Raw genomic sequence first — 13,351 nt, 5'->3', positions numbered from 1 at the left:
TCTATATGCCACAGGTGCAGCCCTGAAAAAAAAATAAAAGAATGAAAAGAAATAAATGAAGTAAAGACTAAGAAAATATAAAAATATCAATGAAAGTAAAATCTGATTCTTTGAAATGATAACAAAATTGATAAAGCTTTAGCCAGACTCATCAGAAGAAAAAGGGGAAAGGGCCAAATCAATAAAATTAGAAATGAAAAAGGAGAAGTTACAACAAACACCACAGAAATACAAAGGACCGTAAGAGACTACTACGAGCAACTATATGCCAATAAAATGGACAACCTAGAAGAAATGGACAAATTCTTAGAAAGGTACAATCTTCCAAGACTGAAACAGAAGAAAATAGAAAATATGCACAGACCAAATGCAAGTACCAAAATTGAATCTGTGATTTAAAACAGAGAAAGACATATATCATTTGATATTGCTCATCTGTGGAGTTTAAAAAAAAAAAAAATCATACAAATGACACTGCTCATTTGTGGAATCTTAAAAAAAAAGAAAAACAGTGATACAAATGAATTTACATACAAAACAGAAACAGACTCATAGAAAACAAACTTATGAGTACCAGATGTTAGCAGAGATCAACTTAGGAGTGTGAAATTCACAAATACACACTATCATAAATAAAACACCAAGAACCTATGTATAGCACAGGGAACTATACCCAATATTTTGTAACAACCTATAAGAGAGAAGAATCTGAAAAAGATTGATTCATTTTGCTATACATCTGAAACTAACAAAACATTGTAAATCAACTGTGCTTCAATAAATAAATTATATATATAAATAAATATATATATATAATAATAAATATATATTGCTAAAAGAAAAAAAGGAGGTCCCCTTGTGGCTCAGTGGAAACGAATCTGACTAGAATCCATGAGGACATGGGTTCGATCCCTGGCCTCACTCAGTGGGTTAAGGATCCAGCACTGCCGTGAGCTGTGGTGTAGGTCGCAGATGAGGCTTGGATCTGACATTGCTGTGACTGTGGTATAGATCAGCAGCTACAGCTCCAATCCGATTGGTAGCCTGGGAACCCCCATAAGCCGCGGGTGTGGCCCTAAAAAGACAAAAAGAAAAAAAGAAATAGTATATGGAAGAAGGAAGTAGGGAAATCATTCCAAATAGCAAATATTTTTAAATAAAAGGGCAAAGAGTTCTCATTATGGCGCATCAGAAATGAATCTGACTAGGAACATGAGGTTGCGGGTTCGATCCCTGGCCTCGCTCAGTGGGTTAAGGCTCTGGTGTTGCCGTGAGCTGTGGTGTAGGTCACAGATGAGGTTCAGCTCTGATGTTGCTGTGGCTGTGGCACAGGCCGGCAGCTATAGCTCCAATAGGACCCCTCGCCTGGGATTCTCCAGATGCCACGAATTCGGCCCTAAAAAGCAAAGAAAATAAATAAAAATAAAATAAAATAAAGAGCAATAAATAAGTGATCTGTAGACCACTTGTTAAGGAGAATCTAGACTAATGAGAGTTATTAAATAAAGATCTGCCTAAATCACAAGATTTGTTTATAGACAGAACAATATTATTATTATTATTATTTTTAATCTTTTTGCCTTTTCTAGGGCCGCTCCTGCGGCATATGGAGGTTCCCAGGCTAGGGGTCAAATCGGAGCTGCAAGCACCGGCCTACACCAGAGCCACAGCAACATGGGATCTGGGCCGCATCTGCAACCCCCACCACAGCTCATGGCAACGCCGGGTCCTTAACCCACTGAGCAAGGGCAGGGACCAAACCCGCAACCTCGTGGTTCCTAGTCAGATTCGTTAACCACTGAACCATGACGGGAACTCCCAGAACAATATTACAAAGATGAAAAATCTCCCCAAATTAGCATACATTTAATTAAACTACATATTAAAAGTTACTTTGAAATTAGGTTGTGATGATGGTTGTACAACTACAGTAAAATTTGCTGAATTTAAAAAATAAGTTATTTTTGAAATCCTAATACTGGGGAAAAAAATTTGAGCATAGGCCCTAGCAATAATTAAGCCTACAACACAAAGTGATTATTATAATGAAAACAACAAGGTAATGGCTAAGGAATGAATATACAGAAAAATGGAATAACATAGTAAGTCCCATGACAGATGCAAAAATTCAGCATATGGGAGTTCCCATTATGGCTCGGTGGTAATGAACCCGACCAGTACCCATGAGGACGCAGGTTTGATCCCTGGTCTTGCTCAGTGAGTTAAGGATCTGATGTTGCCTTGAGCTGTGGTGTAGGTGGCAGACCCGGCTTGGAGTCTGTGCTGCTGTGGCTGTGTAGGCCAGCAGCTACAGCTCCAATTTGACCCCCAGCCTGGGAACTTCCATATGCTGCGGGTATAGTCCTAAAAAGACAAAAAAAAAAATTCTGACTCAGTATTTGGCAGCACTATGACCTCGGGTAAGAAGTTGCCCACCACCAACTTCAGCATCCTCAGCTGTAAAATGGCAATACCTATTTCCACAAAGCTGCTGTGATTAAATGTCGTTAGTGAACAGAGGAAGTGCTGGGCAAAGCACCTGGTGCCCAAATGATGCTAGTTTCTCTGCCCTATTCTATGTCAACAGGAGTTAAGAAATGGCTGAGCTTCAGGCTAGACTTGGGAATAGCATTCTATCACTGAGGGCCCCAGGGCTTATTGGAGCATTAAGAGCAGAATTCAAAGGCATACAAAGGGCCAATAAGAACATGAAAAGATGCTCAACGTCGCTAATTATTAGAGAAAGGCAAGTCAAAACTACACCTCACACCAGTCAAAATGGCATCATTAATAACTCTACAAATAACAAATGCTGGAGAGGGTGTGGAGAAAAGGGATCCCTCCTACTCTGTCGGTGGGAATGTAAATTGATACAACCACAATGGAGAACAGTATGGAAGTTCCTCAGAAAACTAAAAATAGAATTACCATATGATTCAGCAATCCCACTCCTGGGTATATACCCAGACAAAACTATAAATTAAAAAGATACATGCACCCAAGCCTAGGTGCACAGCAGCACTATTCACAATAGCCAAGACATGTAAACGACCTAAATGTTCATCAACAGATGAATGGATTAAGACGACGTAGTACATATACGCAACAGAATACTATTCAGCCATAAAAAAGAATTAAGTAATGCCATTTGCAGCAACTAGAGACTCTCATACAAGCGAAGTAAGTAAGAAAGACAAATACCATAGGATATCACTTATGTGTGGAATCTAAAATATGGCACAAATGAACCTATCTATAAAACAGAAACAGACTCACATAGAGAACAGATTTGTAGTTGTAAAGGTGGACGTGGAGGGAGCAGAATGGACTGGAAGTTTGGGGTCAGTAGATGCAATCTATTACTTTTTTTTGGGGGGGGGTCTTTTTACCTTTTGAGGGCTGCTCCTGCGGCATATGGAGGTTCCCAGGCTAGGGGTCTAATCAGAGCTATAGCCACCAGCCTACGCCAGAGCCACAGCAACACAGAATCTGAACTGCGTCTGAGACCTACACCACAGCTCACGGCAACGCCAGATCCTTAACCCACTAAGCAAGGCCAGGGATGAGGTCCTACTGAATAGCACAGGGAATTATATCCAATCTCCTGGAATAGACCATAATGGAAAAGAGTACTGAAAAAGAAAAAAAGAGAATGTATATATATATATATATATATATATGACTGAGTCTCTCTGCCATACAGCAGAAATTGGCACATTGTAAATAAACAATACTTTAATAAAAAATTTTTAAAATAATTAAAAAAAAAAAATTTCAAGGAGTTCCCTTGTGGTATAGCAGGTTAAGGATCTGGTATTGTCACTAAAGCAGTTTGGGTCGCTGCTGTGGCACTGGTTAGATCCCTGGCCCCAGGAAATTCCACATGCCATGGACACAGGCAAAAAAAAAAAAAAGAGAGAGAGAGATTTCAAGACTCAAGAGTTAACTTAGAAAAGTTAGGGGAGTTCTCTGATGGCCTAGCGGGTTGAGGCTCCTGCGTTCTCACTGCTGTGGCTCTGATTGCTGCTGTGCAGCGTAGGCTCAATCCCTGGCCCAGGAATTCCCACATACTGCCTGTGTGGCAAAAAAGAAAAACACACACACACACACACACACACACACACACACACACAAACCCAAGAGAGAACCTGAAATAAACGTTGCAACTCTCATTTAAAAAAAAAAGAAAGAAAAGTTAGGAGTTGTTAATGAGCCTGACTAGCATCCACGAGGATGCAGGTCCAATCCCTGACCTTGCTCAGTGTGTTAAGGATCCAGCCTTGCCATGAGCTGTGCTATAGGTCATAGACTCGGCTTGGATCCTGCGTTGCTGTGGCTCTGGTGTAGGCTGGCAGCTACAGTTCTGATTTCACCCCTAGCCTGGGAACCTCCATATGCCCCGGGTGCAGCCATAAAAAGACCAAAAAAAAAAAAAGTTAATCAGAATTCCCTGGTGGCATAGTGGATTAAGGATCCAGAGTTATCACTGCTGTGGCACAGGTTCAATCCCTGGCCCAGGAACTACCACATGTGGCGGGGGGGGGGGGGGGGGGGGGGGGGAAGCAGTCAAAAAGAAAAACATACAAACAGAAAAGTTAACCAAGCTCCAGTTCCTTGAAAAGATGTAGACCAGAACCATGTTGGGACTAATTGTAATGACCTAAAGTGCTCAGTACAGCCGATGCCCATTAGCACCATCATTACTGCATTGGCCCTATCACATGGAGCTGACTAGCCAGTCTTTTCTGGGTCCCCTCTATTGCTTGGAGAGGTTCCGAGGGAAGTACATCTTTTAATTGCCCTTGAGTTCAACTTAGAAGATGGAAAGATTCAACTCTATAAGATTCACATGCATATAAATAAAAGTGAAGTAGCCATCCGGATGGGTGAGCCTCCACCGGGCACTCATTCAGACACCAAGGGCAACTGAAATAAGGAGACTGAGGGATCAGCTGCTTCAGGAAAAAACCCGTGGAAAGAACTATTGAATAAAGAAAGCTTTCTGGATTGCAGACCAGAAAAAGCCTTGGTTTGTGGCAGCCAAGCAAGCGGAGGTGTAACGCAACATTCACCTCCTCACTGAAGGAGGAAACTGACAAATGATGATTAAGGAAGAACTGGAGTCAATATCATAGCCAACACAGGAAGAGGCCAGGAGCTGCACTCTTAAACTGCTGAAAAATTCTCAGGCAGTGAGAATACTTGACTGAAGTCCTAAGTATAATCCTCTGTGAGATTATACACCATTCACCACTGCATCTATTACACTTGAATACTTAGATATTTCTGTATAGAGTGTATATGCAAATCATGTCTACCACACTTCCTAGGATGTAGGAACTTGCAAGAGGTCATTTTTGATGAGTCCAAAGTTAGGCTTTCTGTGCTACCTTTAGATTCTAGTCTTGCATAACAAGAAATGGTTATGAAACAATGAGTAGGTGGAACTCGGTCTCCTTTGTGGGGAAAATTTTCAAGGAGGGCCTTAGAGTCCACCTAGACCTGAGGTCAGGAACTTACCTGCCTGAGGTCAAAGGGACAAAGGACAATGAGATGTTCCCAAGAATATTTACATATCTATGGAAGACCTCCCCCAAACAACCACCCCCTCCTTACCACCGTATTTAGTTGCTTCAGGTTGGCATGGCAACCTAACACGCCCTAAACTCCTCCTGGGGAAAGAAACTCCACCTACTAGCCTTCTAGGTGCTCAGGCCAGAAACCCTGCCACTGCCCTCAACTCTCTTGCTCACCCCCATCTAGTCTATCAGCAATCTCTTCAGCCCTACCTCTCAGTCCAGCCACTTCTCGCCACCACCCCACCTCCACTATCTTCAGCCTCGTACTAGCTGGTTGCCCTGCAGCCCTACCCTGCTAGCTCTGACTTCAGTCTATTCTCACATCAACAACCAGCCCATTCCTATGCCTCCTCTATTCAAAACTCTCCAACAGCTTCCATCCTCCCTCAAAGTAAAATCTACAGGCCCTTCTAGGTACCACATGGCCCAATTCAATTCTCTGACCTCAAAACCATTCCCTTCTTCCTGCCGCAGGACCTGTGCACCTGCAGTTTCCTCCACTGAGAATGCTCTTCCCCAGAAATCCACATGACTCACGTCCTTCACATTTTCACTCAAAGATGACTCACAGCTTCCAGTTCTACCTTTCCTAAAATTTCAGCTCCCACTCCAACACTTAATACCCCCAACCCTGCCAGATTCTTCGAAGCACAAAGTCCACACAGTGAGCTCAAGGGGGGCAGGAAATATTCATGCAGCATCTAGACCACCAAGAACATTACCTGGCATACAGCTGGCCATCAATAAATGTATTAAATGTGAGGAGGCCTGTGAAAAGCATAAGCTACAAGTAGACTTCAGTTATTGGAGAGCCAACAATCTAGAACCAGTGACAAAATAACAGGCCAGAAACAGCAAAGCCAGGGAGAAAAATAAAGGGTCCGTTTAAATGCCTCAGTACTAACTCAAGAGCTTAACCTAAAATAGGAATGCCGCCAGCAAAAGAATGAAAGAAAGCCCAGACTTGGACCCTTTGAAGAGAGAATAAATGGAAGAACAGCAGGGAGTGAAAATGAATTAATGAGGTTACCTGGCATTGGGAACAGACTAGTGTATGGGGAGTTTTTTAGGTAAGGCCTGGAAACAGGTCAGGGAAGGACTGCAAAAAGTTTAAATTAAAAAAGCCTAAGAGGATTAAATAAAAATAAATGTTTAAAAACCTTTCATTTACAAGTACAAAGCACTATATAATTGCAAATTATGACTGCTGACTTTTAACTCCCTTAACCATAATGGGAAAATTCCTTAAGCCACCTGCAGTGCCAGAAATGAATCCCCCAATGGATCCCAGGTTTGTCTCTGGAGACACTCAAGAGGATGGTAATAGCCAATGCAGGATTTCCAATATCCAGCAAACTAGACTTTAGGCTACTTGAGAGCAAAAGACTGGGTTTTAGTCAACAATGTTCAGATCGACGGTACCTGTGGCCAATTAGCAGATGTACTTACAGAATTTGCTTTTGGTACATCAAACTCATTTCTGCAATGCCAGATGGTGTGGCATGAAACCTATCAAAACCCTCTCCAGGAGTTCCCGTTGTGGCGCAGAGGAAATGAATCCACCTAGGAACCATGAGGTTGGGGGTTCGATCCCTGGCCTCACTCAGTGTATTATAGATCCGGCGTTGCCATGAGCTGTGGTGTAGAGGTTGCAGACGCGGCTCAGATCCTGTGTTGCTGTGGCCAGTAGCTGTAGGCTCCGATTAGACCCCTAGCCTGGGAACCTCCATCTGTTGCAGTAGCGGCCCTAAAAAGCAAAAAACAAAAAACCTTCTCCAATATTTTAGCCAGGTGCCTTCATAAGCATTTTTGAAACATCCTAACCAACATTAAAAATCAACTTAATTGGCTATGCCACAGTCAGAAAACACAACTGCCATCCAAACGTGAGGGCAGGGAAGACTACTAACATGAAAAGTTCTTGAAATACCTAGTTTCTTTAAAACAAAACAAAAAAAATAAACCACCTGCCACTCCAAGCAAAGAAACCAAAACAGAAATGCCCTGGTATTCAAAGAAAAAAGCAGGTTACCATTTTGACAAAGGATATAGTCTAGAAAGCAGACCGCTCATGTTCAGTCAGGTGAAACAGATAGCTGGACACACTTACCCCCTTTTAACTAAGAGATGCACCAAGAGGGCTTACACTTTACACGCCCACTGCTGGTCTTATTAAAGGGGGGGTGCCCAAAAGCTATTAAATGTTGGGTGCGTGAAGAGACCTGTAGTGAAAAATTCACAAGTGACCCTGACAGAGTTAGCCATAACGCAGCAGAGAAATCAAAATTTCTGAGCCGAAAAAGCCCTTTATAAATCTCACCAGATTAAACACCTGCAGGGCAAAGTCAGAGGCAAAGTGGAAAGGCAGGTACAGACAACTGAAAGGGCGAGGCCTCAGCCCAACACCTTCGAAAGAAAAATACATAAAAATTAAAATTTTTCAACCACCCCTAATTCTAGCCTTCAGCTTCAGAGAGGAAAAGACTGGTGAGGGAGGTCACATGCCAATCAATGTCAGCTCAAACCAAAAGGTCTCAGGACTCCCAGCCATGTCCTCACATTGCCCAACCATGTCTGCACACAGACACCCAAACATCATCAGGGACAGCATCTTCCCCTTCCCCTCTCCTCCCAGAACCGCAAGACTAAAAGTAGCAGCGACTGCTAATGCCTCAGACCCAGAAATCCCTTATGGTGACTTTCTTCCACCTGCAGTCGCCCTCATTTACCCTTTGCACTGACAATGGAGAATTTCTCACAAGTCATGCTTAAAACCCTAGCCTAGGCCGAATTCCTGTCAACTACCCATCCAAAGGGACGTCTCATCAAAGGAAGGAGAAATTTCTGCGCCCACAAACTAGTCACACTCGAAAATGTCAATTTCTCTTTCCAGGAAGGTGGCAACAAGGGGGACCCGCGACCCCCGGGGGGCTGGCCAGAGAGAAAGGCCCTGGAGTCAGAGTAGCAACTCCTAAAATTACTTGGCGCAGCCATTGTAGGAGATAAGAAAGCAAAAATGTAAAAGACACCCCCCCCCTCCGACTCCCCCCTTGATGGCCCTGCATCCGGGGGGCACGGAGATGCCCGAGCGCACCTCCTGCCGATGGTCGACAGGAGAGCGACCCCAGGCCGCGCCGCCTGAGAGCCGGGGAGACCGCGTCGGCGGCCGGGTCTCAGGGCTGGGGGACCCCGCTCGCCTCCCCGCCGCGCGGCCTCAGGGCCCGAGCGCCTAGGGGCTGGGGCGGCGAGCAGGAGTGAGCGCCCCAGGGCCCGGCGGGGCAGCAGGGGCTAGCGGTCGCTGAACATCCCCGGGCCCCGCGGCCAGGGTGGTCCGCGGGTGCGGGGACCCGGGAGACTGGCCGAAGTGTGGGGGCGCAGGCCGTGCCGCAGGTCCGGTGACAGCGCGCGGGGGCCGTGCCTGGCCGGCCTCGTGGGCGCCGCGGAACCCTCACGGTCTGGCTTGGCAGGTGCGGCCCGCGGGCCCGGCGTGGGGCACGGGACCCCACTCTCACCTGGCTACAGCTCGCCGGGCTCCGGTCCTGCCGCCGCCTCTCGGCTCCGCAGTGCTCGCCACCGCCTCCGGTACCCGCGACAGCCGCCTGCAAAATGGCGCCGCGGAGGGGCGGGCCGGGGGCGGGGAGCAGCGGAGTCGCCCGCCCCCGCGCCGGCCTGGACCCACCTCCCACTCTGCGCCGGACCCCCGCCCTCTGGTCTCCCGCGAGGGAGGGGCTGCATCCCCTTGCCCTCCGCGCTGGGTGAGCCGATGGGGCCCCGTCGGGATCCCCCGCGTCGTCCTCGGCGCCCCGTCACAGTCCTTTTATTCCCCGCCCCCCCCCGCCCCGTGGAAATCGCCCCCCTCCCCGTGTCTTCCAGTCACACCCGCTCCTGGGGACCCACCTGGAATGCAGAGAGCTCGCAGGGAATCTCCCCTTCCTGGTACCCACTTTTTACCCAGCCTGACACCGAGCCCCGTCATCGCTCCGTGGAGATCATCAAGCCATTTGCGGCGCCTTGGGCTCAGTGCATTGAATATCTTAAGACACTTGCACCGTTTCTCCAGTTAGGCTGTCAGGTCTTTTAATTTAACTGAGGAAGAGGTCCTCATTACGTGATACAGATTCAGCAACGGACCGAGGCTTCTCAGACTCCCCTGGGGGTCGTGTTTAAGTGAGGGTTCTGATCTAGTTGGGTCGAGGTGCAGCCCGAGATTCTGCATTTCTAAAAAGCCCCCATGTGGTGCCGCTGGCTAAGGGCAGCTGAGCGAAAAGGCTGCAGGTAAATCCCTGGCCCTCAATCCTGGGCTCTTTGCAGCCTCACTTTGACCGTCTCTAGATGCACGTGGCTGGGTCCCACCCCCAGGGCTTCTGAGGCCAGAGGTGTAGAAGTGAGGCTCCGGATTTCCCTTTTCTGACAGTTCTCAAGTGATCTTGTTGCTTTTGTCTGGGGTTCACACTTTGCGAGCCACTGCTAAAGCCTGAACACACGGTCAGACAAACAAATAAACAAAAACCTAATAATTAGCACTCTCATAGCACCTTCCATCTTGAAACCACTGTAATATTACTATTACAATCGAATAATAACTGCCTAGTTCCTTATGCAGCTGTTGAGAGAATTAAAGAATGGCAGACAGTGTCAGACTTTACAGGGGGAGGAGCAGATTTTACCATCAGAATTTTCTGACTAGTTTACACAGTCCAGAGGACTAGATATGATCATCTCAGATATCAATGAAGAGGGAGAAGAGTGACCAGCAACTGTGGGAATTTTATAAAATAGAGAGGTGTGGCCCGAGTCTTTAAAAATCAATAATGTGTCATCCTATTTACGTCCCTAATAACTTATACTTTCTTAAAATACAAGTGGGATTTCTCCTAGTGGCGCAGTGGTTAACAAACCCGACTAGGAACCATGAGGTTGCGGGTTCGGTCCCTGCCCTTGCTCAGTGGGTCACGGCGTTGCCGTGAGCTGTGGTGTAGGTCGCAGACTTGGCTGGGATCCTGCATTGCTCTGGCTCTGGCATAGGCCGGTGGCTACAGCTCCAATTCGACCCCCTAGCTTGGGAACCTCCATATGCCAAGGAAGCGGCCCTAAAAAAGGCAAAAAGACAAAAAAAAAAGTGTTGGCTTGTAAAATTCAATACACCCTAGAAGGCCAGGTGTTTTGATCTTCATTACAGATGGAGAAAATAAGGGACAAAGATTCTGTGACCAGCACCTAAAGAAAAATCCACACTGTCCTGTCCATCCAACATCCCCCCACCATTCTCTTACACCAGAAAGAGCCTTTTCCAGCCAAGATTTTGAGGGGGGAGCAGGGGGAGTACTAAGTGTTTTGCTCAACAAGCCTCAGATAGAAAAGGAGAGCTAACTGTTGCATTCTCAAAGTCTCCCTCTTCCTCCCTATATGTTTACAAATTTCCTCTATCCTGAAAAAACGTCCCCTGCCCTGGCCTCCCCGCCTTCCTGCCTTTCTTCCTTCGTTGTCTTCCCCATCACTCCTCAGGTGCTGTCACTCTGCTTTCTCAGACGTCACCAGTGACCTTCTACTTGCCAAATCCAATTGCCTGATTACAGTTCTTTTCTTCCTTGATGGCTCTGTAACATTCCATTGACTTCTGCCTCCTTCTTGAAACTCTTTTCCGCTGATAATACCCCTGGGTCTTACATGTTGTCCCCCCCCCCACCCACCCCCCACCACTTCCCTCTCAGTGATGTAAGAGTTACCCCATGCTTACCTCTAAAAATATTAGTTTTCCTTAATATTTCCTTTCTCTCCATCTTCCCCGCACTCCCAGCCCACTGCTTCTCCAAAGGTCAACCATCTCCTCATGTTCCCCAGATGGCCCTCTCCAGACCAGACCGACATCTTTTTGAACTTCTAGGCACACAGTTCTACTTGTCCCCTAGATAACCTCCCTGGATATTTATCCAGGAATCTTAAATATGGCATCTCCACTATTCAACTCATTATTCTCCTCCCACAAACTTGTTTTTGATCTGACTTCTCACCTTTTGCCACCAGAAACTTTGAAATCAACGATGCTTGGCCCTCAGTGCCCATCTCCCCTCTATCACCCATGACAAGTTGGAGTAGGGAAGTGTATCTGGAATTCTTTTCTCTGTGTCCATCATCCCAGACCCTCACTTCTTCTTCTTTAGACTGTTGAAACAGCTTCTCTTTGGTCTCTTGACCTAAGACTTATCTCCCAAACCATCCTGGTAACCACCTCGAAACACAGAACTGACCATTTCACACCCCTCCTGGAGATTCTTCAGGACCTCCTGGTCTACAGAACAACTGGGTAAAAAGAAACAGAATATAGACTGTTTCCCAGGACAGCATTCAAGACCTATCACTGCTGTCTCCAGCTACTTTTCTTCCTTATTTTTTATGTTTTGGACAAAGTACTACTTTTTATTGCTGACAGACTGGAGTTGGCCAAGCCTGACTTCAGCCTTGCCACAGTTTTTGTGAGGATTAAAACAGACTGTTTTTTTCATTTTTGGCTTCCCCGCTTCATATGGAGCTCCTGAGCCAGGGATCGGGCCAGGGGTCAGATCAGAGCCAGAGTCTCAACTTAAGCTGCTGCTGCGTCAATGCCAGAACCTTTAGCCCACTGGGCCAGGCTGGGGATTGAACCCGAGTCCCAGCTCTTGCAAGATGCCACAGATCCCATTGCACCATAGCCAGAGCTCCAGGAGATTGTTAATATAAAGTACTTATTTGGTGCTTGAATACATCCTTATTTTTTTATAATTATTTTTATCATAAATTCATCATTAATTCAAAAAATACAGGAATATATTCCTATTCATCTCCCTCTCCTTTTATTTCCTATTCATTTTCCTTTCCTATTAGGGCTGATACAAGCAGGATTTTAACCTTCCCACCCCCTTAACTTCTCTAAACTAAAGCAGCAGATTTAACGAGAACGTTTTGTGACCTGAATAATTTGATTGAAATTTCTGTCATTTCCAGGCTGTGTTATTTTTGAGAGGTAATTGTAGCTCGGGGCTATGCCATCTTCACACAGTGCTTTTCTTTACAATATTTATTTCCAATATATCTCCGTAGTCTGGAAGTGAGGTCAGAAGAGCCAGAAGCGTAAAATGCCTGATAATGAATATGCTAGGTTTTGTGGGCCAGAAGGCAAAACTGAGAATATATAGGTGCTTATATAATAAAAGAAAACAAGTCTCCACAAAATTTTTATTGATGAAATTCAAATAATAATAATAAGAAGAAGATCTAATATTTTTGTAATACAGGACTACTAATTAGAAGAATAGAATGGGGGGCAGATTTTGCTTATTTAGAGTATAAAGTTAGTGTCTCCTGTCATCGAATTGATTGCAAATGTTCATCTGTAAAAACTGTTCTAGGAGTTCCCATTGTGGCTCAGCAGGTTAAGAACAAATTAATATACATTAGGTTGTAATTTCAATCCCTGGCCCTGCTCAGTGGGTTAAGGATCCTGCATTGCTGTGAGCTGTGGTGTAGGTCACAGATGCGGCTCAGATCTGGCATTGCTGTGGCTCTGGTGTAGGCCAGAAGCTACAGGGCCAATTCAACCCCTGGCCTGGGAACTTCTAGATGCTGAAAGTGCAGCACTTAAAAAAAAAAAAAAGGAATCTCATACGTATTCTATTTTCTGTCTGTGAATTTGCCTATCCTAGGTACGCCATGTAAGAGGAATCATACAATATTTGCCCTTTTGTACCTGACTTCTTTCACTTAACCTAAGGTCTTCAAGAATCCTCTTGATTATA

At 45.6% G+C, this 13,351-nt stretch overlaps 1 protein-coding gene across 3 annotated transcripts in view; it reads right to left on the bottom strand.

Moving 5' to 3' along the window:
• Positions 1-9,205, bottom strand: part of SLC23A2 (solute carrier family 23 member 2) — a 156,982-nt gene extending 147,777 nt beyond the window's left edge. For all 3 annotated transcript variants that reach the window (XM_047771721.1, XM_047771722.1, XM_047771724.1), the window contains exon 1: positions 9,092-9,205. The gene's annotated coding sequence lies outside the window, so the exon portion shown is untranslated. The remainder of the gene's footprint in view (positions 1-9,091) is intronic.
• Between the last annotated feature and the right edge of the window lie 4,146 nt (positions 9,206-13,351).

The sequence above is a fragment of the Phacochoerus africanus genome, chromosome 3, assembly GCF_016906955.1.
Source record: "Phacochoerus africanus isolate WHEZ1 chromosome 3, ROS_Pafr_v1, whole genome shotgun sequence".
In the NCBI taxonomy this organism is placed as follows: Eukaryota; Metazoa; Chordata; class Mammalia; order Artiodactyla; family Suidae; genus Phacochoerus; species Phacochoerus africanus.
Note: the sequence above shows the minus strand (reverse complement) of the source record. Positions and strands in the feature narration are given on the sequence as shown.